The sequence below is a fragment of the Moschus berezovskii genome, chromosome 6 (assembly GCF_049115385.1).
Source record: "Moschus berezovskii isolate FMDL1 chromosome 6, NW_MosBer_1.0, whole genome shotgun sequence".
Lineage (NCBI taxonomy): Eukaryota > Metazoa > Chordata > Mammalia > Artiodactyla > Moschidae > Moschus > Moschus berezovskii.
Genome location: NC_142465.1, coordinates 30,636,347 through 30,645,365, shown reverse-complemented (window position 1 = coordinate 30,645,365; position 9,019 = coordinate 30,636,347). Strand labels below are relative to the sequence as shown.

General features: G+C 43.7%; 1 pseudogene; it reads left to right on the top strand.

Moving 5' to 3' along the window:
• The first annotated feature begins 4,747 nt into the window (after positions 1-4,747).
• LOC129536219 (large ribosomal subunit protein eL19 pseudogene) lies at positions 4,748-5,500 on the top strand (annotated as a pseudogene).
• The last annotated feature ends 3,519 nt before the right edge of the window (positions 5,501-9,019 follow it).

Here is a 9,019-nt window from a genome sequence, read left to right as displayed (position 1 = left end):
CGTTAGAGAGATTACCGGAAGCAGCCATATAGAGTTTGGATTGAAGATGAGAGATAATAGAAAGCAGAATACATTATGAGTAACTTTCCGATTTTTAGGAGGCAGCATAGTACAGCAGAAACAACACAAATGACTTTGGAATCAGAGGGACCCAAGTTCAAATCTTGGCATAGCAAGTTACCATCTACTACAGCTTGAACTGTGTCCCCCTCCAAGTTCATATGTGAAAGTCCTAACCAGTACCTCAGAGGTGACCTTTTTGGTCAATAGAGTCATTGTAGTTGTAATTTGTTAAGATAAGTTCATACTGGAGTAACAGAGGCTCCTAATTCAATATGACTGGTGTCCTTATAAAAAAGGGGAAGTTTGGTCACAGACATGCCATCTAAATATGAAAGCATAGATCTACAGGTCAAGGAATACCAAAAATTACCAGCAAGCCACTAGAAGATAGGGGAGAGGCATGGAACAGACTTTGCCTCATAGTCCTCGGAAGGAACCAACTCTGCCAACACCCTGATCTTAGACTTTTAGCCTTCAGAACTGTGAGAGTATACATTTCTGTCAAGCCTCTCAGTTTGTGGTATTTTGTTATGGCAGCCCTAGTAAACTAATACACCATCTGTGTGACTTAGGCAAATTATTTTATTTTGCTAATCCCCAGTATCCTAATCTGTAAAATGGGGGCAATTGCATCTACCTGATAAAATGGTCACAGAGATGAAATGATATGGGGTTTGTAGAACACCTGGCACTGCATAAATACTATTTTACATTTGTGAGACACAAATGCTGTCCGCTGGCAATGCAGGAGACCCTGGTTTGATTCCTGGGAAGATCCCCTGGAGAAGGAATAGGCTACCCACTCTAATATTCTTGGGCTTCCCTGGTGGCTCAGATGGTGAAGAATCTGCCTGCAGTGCAGGAGACCTGGGTTCAATCACTGGGCTGGAAATATCCCCTGGAGAAGGGCACAACAACCCATTCCAGTATTCTTGCCTGGAGAATCCCCATGGACAGAGGTGCCTGGCAGGCTACAGTTCACAAGGTCACAAAGAGTTGGACACAATCAAGCAGCTAACCTTTCTTTCAATGTTACCCATTGGGCATCCCTGGTGGCTCAGTGGTAAAGAATCCGCCTGCAGTGAAGGAGATACAGAGACACAGGTTTTATCCCTGGATGGGGAAGATCCCCTGGAGAAAGAAATGGCAACCCACTCCAGTATCGTCACCTGGGAAAATCCGTGGACAGAAAAGTCTGGTGGGCTACAGTTCTTGGGGTTGCAGAGTTGGACATGACTGAGCGACTGAACAACAACAGTGTTATCCAAGGAAAATGAGACATTTCTGGACATTTTGGGAAAGACTGACTACAACTATAAGGGTCATATACAATACAACCTAAAAGGAACAGGTTGGAGAAAATGATCTTGGCATCCCTATTTCCCGTTGGACTCCTTAGAAAGGAGCCCTGGGATTATCTTGCATTCTGTGAAAATGTAGCTTCTTTGGGGACAGAACACTAGTACAAGAACCAAAAACACTCTCAAAGGCAGGAAGGTTGAGGTTAACTAACATCCTATGCTGTGGTAACGTTGGGAAGGAAAGTGAACAAAGCTGGAGAAGAATGGGCCAGATGCCTTAAGCCTCCAGGTTTCTCAGCTCACTTCCTTAGGTAAAAGATTTAGGCTGGGGGTTATCCTCTTCTCAGCTTCATAAGGGAAACCTAACAGAGGCCTCACCAGTCTCTGAAACGCCTAGTCCTTTCAAGCAGGGAGTCTCTTGCCAAAGCAAACAATCCCAGCTCTATGATTGTGCTCTGGCTGGGGTAGGGGAGAACAAAGATCCCTTTCTTTGCTTCCCCAACGCTATGGCTCCAGCCAAAGGCACTGTTTACACAGTCTTCCCTGGTAAAGAATTTGTTCCATTTCTCACTAGGTTACAGTTGGAAAAGATTGACTCCCTCCTTGCCTGATCCTTTTCCCTAGACCCCTGGACAAGAAAGGTGTCCAATACCTGAAGCCTTCCACCCTCAGAAAAGATGTCAGCCCACAGGAGTAACTCCAGACCCTTTTGGGACGTGACAGAGAAGCTTACAGTTTTGGTGGCAGAAAGCCTGTCTGGCTGAGAAAGGGAGGCTGGCTGGAGCAATCAAGAGCCTAACTTGTCTCCATTCCAATTCTGTTTATCCTCTCTCTCTCACTGCCCAGGGATTTCCCAGGTCCATATCTAGGAGTGAATCAAATAGACAAAATCCAGGGCAGACTTGGGTTCTTTCTTTAAAAGGATATTAAGGTGGCTGAAAACAATGTTTTTTCAGCAGGAAAAGTTTTCTGTGGTCTTTCGTTTACTAACTCCAGCAGCACATATGTTTCCCTCCAGCCCCCAAAACAAAAGCAAGAAGGAGAAAAGGAAGCCCCAGAGTGGTGGAGTCTAATTTTAGCCCTGGCAGAGAGTCCTAGTGTTAAATTACTCCTGGTAAATTGGTAACTAAGAAACAGAAGAGATAAAGACAATTTACAAGATCTAGGTCTCCAGCAAGAATTTTTTTTAAAAAAATTTTTATTTATTTGGCTGTCCTGGGTCTTAGGTGTGGTACGAAGGACCTCCGATCTTTAGTTACAACAATGTAAACTCCTAGTCTTAGCAAGTGGGATCTAGTTCCCTGATCAGGGATCAAACCCAGGTCCCCTGCATAGGGGACTCAGAGTCGTACCCACTGGACCACCAGGGAAATTCCCTCCAGCAAGAATTTTAAAATCTAATTTCATCTATTTCTATGTCTTCTCTAGGAGGCACATCTCAAGAAAATGTGCCTCTCATTTCACAAAAGGGAAGGAATTGAAGCACGAGAATTAACCAAAAGTGACTTGAACCCAGGATTGTGGGACCTTCAATCTGGTCAACTCCACAGGCTAAGCTGTTTTTGAAAATTTTATGAGTTTTGCATTGTACAGATTTTCCCTGAGCTAAATCCCCACTGACTGTCCTCTTGTTGTTAAGGGAGTTATGGGCTGGGTGTTTGTTACCCTTTGCGGCTATGTTTTGGAAACTTCTTGCTCCAGATATTGGAGAAGTGAATCAAAAAGCCTTAGGGGTGCAATGGGGATGGAAATCTGTTAGGCATAGATATCATCCCACAACATACATACAACCCCCCCCACAACCACCCTCACCAGCAAGATCTACAGAGTTGGTTTCTATAAAAGCAGCAACGCAGTTCCTGGAAGGTTCTAATCCACAATAGTTTAAAAAATATCTATCTTGGGGCAAGAGCTGAGCCAACCAGCTAAACTGAGCCTACCCAGAAGGCCAGGAAATTACCCAGCAGTGGATAAAATGAACACAAGGGTAAGCAAATGTTGCCTATCCACAGAGATGATAATTATGAGAAAAACAGATCAATCTCCTTCACTGAGAAATCTAAAAAACTGTCCAGATTCATCTTTCCCTCTCCTTCAATGATATCCTGACCCCCACACCTTGTTGTGTGGCATAATGCAAGGACCTCTGGTCATGGGTTGCTGTTCTGTTCTATCAGTTTCCACCTAGGTGACCTCTAGAACAAAGTCATGATTCTTGAATCTGAGTCTTAGTTTTCTCACTTGTTAAAACCAGAAAAAAATACCTACCTCACACAAATGAAATAGCCATAGTAAAAATAGCTATAGGCATACAATTTTTGCTTATATGTCTTCCTGGATTTCTTTAGTGGTCCAGTGATTAAGACTTCATGCTTCCACTGAAGGGGCACAGATCTGATCCCTCGTCAGGGAACTAAGATCCTGCATGCCACAGGCTCTTGCCAAAAATAAATAAATAGGCAAATAAGTAAGTAAATAAAATTAAAAGATTTTTCCTTGTTTTGCCTTCTTGAGCTAGGTTAGAGTCAATGAAGTTAGGAGGCAGAGGGTCAGATAAGTCAACCTTAGAATTCCTTTCAACACAAGATTCAGAGGAAACTTAACTCCTTTTGCAGACTGGAAAATTGCACTTGTGTTACCTTTCTATTGCTACGTAACAAACTATATAAACTCAGTGGTTTAAAACAAATTCCATTTATTATCTTACTTTCTGTAGATCATAAAATCCAGGCAGGTTTGATTACATTTCCTGTTTGTGTGTGCTCAGTTGTGTCCAACTCTTTGCAACCTCACAGACTAGTCCACCAGGTTCCTTTGTCCATGGAATTTTCCAGGCAACAACACTGGAGCAAGTTGCCATTTCCTCCCCCAGGGGATCTTCCCAACCCAGGGAATCTGCGTCTCTTGTGTCTCCTGCATTGGCAGGCGGGTTCTTTATCACTGCGCCACCTGGGAAGCCCATGTTTCCTGTTTAGTGTCTCACAAATCCCAAGTCAAGGAAGGTGTTGACTGAGTTGGGCTCTTATCTAGAGGTTGTAAGGAAGAATCCACTTCCCAGGCTTATTCAGGCTATTGGCAGAATTCAGTTCCTAGCAGTTGTTGGACTGAGGTCCCATTTCCTTGCTGGCTATTGGTTAAGGGCTCAATTTCAGATGTAAGAAGCCACTAATATATGGTCCTCTCCAACTTCAAAGCCAATAATAACAGTGTATTGAATCCTTTCTTCAAATCTGATTTCTTTTTCTGCCACTGGTCTGAGAAAGCTCTTTGTTTTTAAAGGCCACTTGATTAGTTCAGGCCCATGCAGGTAATCTCCCTATCTGAGTCAGCCGTGCCATATATAACATTACCATAGCTCTCCTTTCACCACTATGGCCGCAGCCATGAGTATGCTCAGGCTTCTGAAGAAGCTTGCCTCCAGTGAACTCCACTGTGGCAAAAAGAAGGTCTCGTTGGACCCCAATGAGACTAACAAAATTGCCAACTCCCGCCAGCAGATCCAGAAGCTGATCAAAGATGGGCTGATCATCTTTGGGAGCCTGTGGCTGTCCATTCACGGGCTTGATGCCGGAAAAACACCTTGGCTTGCCAGATAGGCAGGCATATGGGCATAGGTAAGCAAAAGGGTACTGCCAATGCTTGAATGCCCAAGAAGGTAACCTGGATGAAGAGGATGAGAATTTTGTGCCGGCTGCTCAGACAATACCGTGAATCTAAGAAGATTGACTGCCACATGTATCACAGCCTGTACCTGAAGGTGAAAGGTAATGTGTTCAAAAACAAGTAGATTCTCACAGAACATACCCACAAGCTGAAGGCAGACAAGGCTTGCAAGAAGCCTCTGGTGGAACAGGCTGAGGCCTGCAGGTCTAAGACCAAGGAAACCCGCAAGTGTGGTGAAGAGTGGCTTCAGGTCAAGAAGGAAGAAATCATTAAGACTCTGTCCAAGGAGGAAGAGACCAAGAAATAGAGTTCCCCGCCTCTTCTCTGTACATAGTGGCTTTGGCAATTGCATAGATCACTCATTCAATAAAAAACAAGCCTACCTTTCTGCTTCCAAAGCCTCTGGCTGCCTGGTGGGTCTTCACTGTGTACTGGACTAGAACTGAGGACTGGGATACAGGCCCTTCTCTGGGTTCCTGCTCTGTTGCTTCCTTGGCTCTTAGCCTCTGGTCAGGCTCATGCCCCCTCCATCCATGGAGTGTGGGGCCTACTTTGAAGGGAGGAGAGGAATGACTTCTATCCAACTTTCAGACACTGTGCTTCAAAACTGCCCTTTCCAGCAGAGTATGAGCAGCATCTCAGACACGGTCTCAGATGCTGGTTGTTATTCAGTTGGGAGTTGTCACATTATTTAAAAACAACAGAAAATAGTATGCTTGCACTCCTCCACTGCACTGAGGTTCAAGGTTGCAGTCTTCTGCCTTAGAACTCCAGGACAGTGGGGACTGAACCACCACTCCAGAAGGTATGATCAACCTGAACTGCTGACTGCTGCCTGAGCTGTCTTTAGACAGCTCACAGAACTGAAACCATCATTTTGAGTATCCCTATTTTTATTTCTAAACCTATTTTTCTTTCCTGTCCTTATCAGTACTGTTTCCTGTTTTGTTTTTCAGTTTATAACCATCAAAAATGGTCCAAAGAAAAAAAATCTTTCTTGGCAAGAGCTGGAATAAAGGCACATAACATACACACTTGTCACAGCCATTTTGAGTTGACTTTATACTCTTTTTGCAAATGAGAAGTAGGTTTTATCTTGCCTCTTATCTGGTAGTAATAACCAATAAATTTTTCAGTAAAGTATCTGCTCTATGAGCTAAGTTAAAAAAATCCAAACATTACCACAGGTGCGATAGCTAATCAAATTCACAGGTTCTGGGGATTGGAGTATTTTTAGGGGGTCATTTAAGAAATTCTGCCTGCCACAACACTTATTCAAAAGATGAAAGGAAATTCTTCTGGGATGTGGGGGAGAAGGAAGTGGGAATAAACTCTAGAGAAGCCAAGCATTTGCGATGGGAGTCCTGACCTCTTCCATGGTGTCCTACCCATTATATCTTCTGCCACCTCTAAAGTGGCTACTTTGGTCACAATGTCCGATCACAGTGTCTTGAGGTAAATGGTCAATAATAGACACTTTAAGGAATGCTTGGGCACTAAAAAACTCTTGCCATGCTTTAGTTTTTCCTCATCAAATTGTGTCAACACCATGCCCTCCAAGAACTTGTCCAAAGAATACATGTTGGAAAGTGCTTCTTTTTAGATATGGCTCAACTAAGAGAGAATTTCATTGCTCAAAACTCGGAGGACCAGGATAATACCCCTGTGCTCGTGAAGGAAACGGTAACCCACTCCAGTATTCTTGCCTGGAGAATCCCATGGACGGAGAAGCCTGGTAGGCTACAGTTCACGGGGTCGCAAAGAGTCGGACACGACTGAGCGACAGAATGGAACGGAACGGAACTCCTCTTTCATATTCTACTTCAGGACTCAAGGTGGACATCCGCCCCTTCGCCTCATTCCTCTTCAGTGAAGTTAAGACACAGAGCAGCCTCTATGTTCCTGTGTACCAACTTCGGCTAGACAGCAGGGTTGCTCCTGAGCTGCTTTTTCATCCTGGTGACCTAAGAAGATCTCAAACCAATAAATCCATCCTGGAAGGCAAGCTGGAACAGGGTTTCTCATTATTACTATTTAGCATGTGGTTTTCTAATTAGGATGACACTTTTGCCTGGTACTGAAGAAACATAACAGATGAGTGGGGAAACTGAAATGGAAGAAGAGGGGACCAACTATATGGAAAAGAATATTGAAAAGAGTGGATATATGTACGCGTATAACTGATGCACTTTACTGTACACCTGAAACTAACACAACCTTGTGAATCAACTATACTCCAATAAAAATTTAAAAAAAGAAAAAGAGGGACTCCAAGCCTTGCTGCCTTCAGTGTCCCTGGGGTTTTTTTTCCTCCAGGTGCTTTATGGCCAGACTTGCCAACCACAAGGGGGAGAAACTGTGTAAAATGCCTGTAACAGGCTCTGAGTTTCATGGAGAATGAGACAGAAAATTATAATCAATATACATTGATCTCCCAAGGCACCATCCTTTCTAAATACCCAAGGTCACCTTTGTGTACATGCACTTAATTCTTTGGACAAGAATTATTATCCCGATTTAATAGATGTGGAGAAACTGAGGTCCTAGAGTTATTTATTCTGATCTGACCACCACCACAGTGGCCCAGGGCAGAAGAAAGATTACAATAACATCTAATTTCAAATAATGCAATCTTTTTGAAATTACAAGGACAAATAGAAAGCTTTCATTGCATGTTATCAAAACTGGAAAGATCTTCAGAAAATTTGCTCTTGGACCCTGTCTCTACTAAAACAAAGCACTCCTCCACCCCAAACTGTTGGCAACTTGGGTTGCCAATAGATACCTCTTGGGACCTGAAACTAAGAGGATCCTGGTTGCCTCGACTCCTTCTGAAGAAATTTGCTTCCAAGCTTCTTGCAGCACCATCTCATCATTCACCTCAGAGAGAACAAGAACACGTGGGCCACCAGATGTGCTCTCTCCAAGCACCTGAGTTGTTAAGGAGTCAGTTTCAATCCCAAAGAAAGGGCCAAGGAGAAAAATAAAACACAGATGATTCTGATCTTATGACTTGGTAACAGAACTGAAGAGAGAAGCCCTTACCAGAGCTTCAAACTTAAGTGAACAAAACAAAGAGAGCACTGTTCATCATCCCCAAATATGTACATACCTTGTACCTACTTATGGCTGGAGGAGCTATTCTTGTGAGGTCCACCTAGAGCCCCAAAGTACAGTAGGGTATAGTTTTTTGGAATAGTATAGCAATCTGGAAGCAAATTGAGGATAGGATCCCCTTCAATCCTTGATAATAGCAAAAGGATTAATAATTTGAGGTGACCTGCTTCCTAAGCATCAGTTTACTGTGGGGTCAAGTATCTGCTCTAGGCTTTAATTACTGATTGAACCAAAAGAAAAACTCTTATGATCATTATCATGAAAGGACTTTTATCCCCAACTTCAAGCATATGTAAGGTAAGTCTTACTTGAAGTTTAACCTTTTTCTTCAAAAGACTTAAGAAAAATTTCAGCTTTAGCTGTGCTGGATCTTCGTTGCTTTGCTTGGGCTTTCTCTAGTTGCAGTGAGCAGGGCCAACTAGTTGCGGTGCTCAGGCTTCTCATGGCAATGGCTTCTCTTGTTGAGGAACACAGGCTCTAGGCATGTGGGCTCACTAGTTGTGGCACATGGGCTCCATTGCTCTGCAACATGTGGAATCTTCCCCACACCAGGGATGGAAACCATGTCCCCTGCGGTGGCAGATAAATTCTTATCCATTGCGCCATTAGGGCAGTTCTAAAGTTTAGCCCTTAAAAAAATTTTTTTTTTCTTTTTGGTTACACTGGGTCTTTGTTGCTGCACGTGGGCTTTCCCTAGTTGTGGCAAGCAGGGGCTTCTAATTGCAGTGGCTTCTCTTGTTGCAGAGCATGGGCTTCAGTAGTTGCAGCATGTGGGCTCAGGGCCTGTGGCTCGTGGGCTCAATGATTGTGGCGCACAGGCTTGCTTGCTCCAAGGCACATCAGATTCCTAGACCAGGGATGGAACCTGTGTCCCC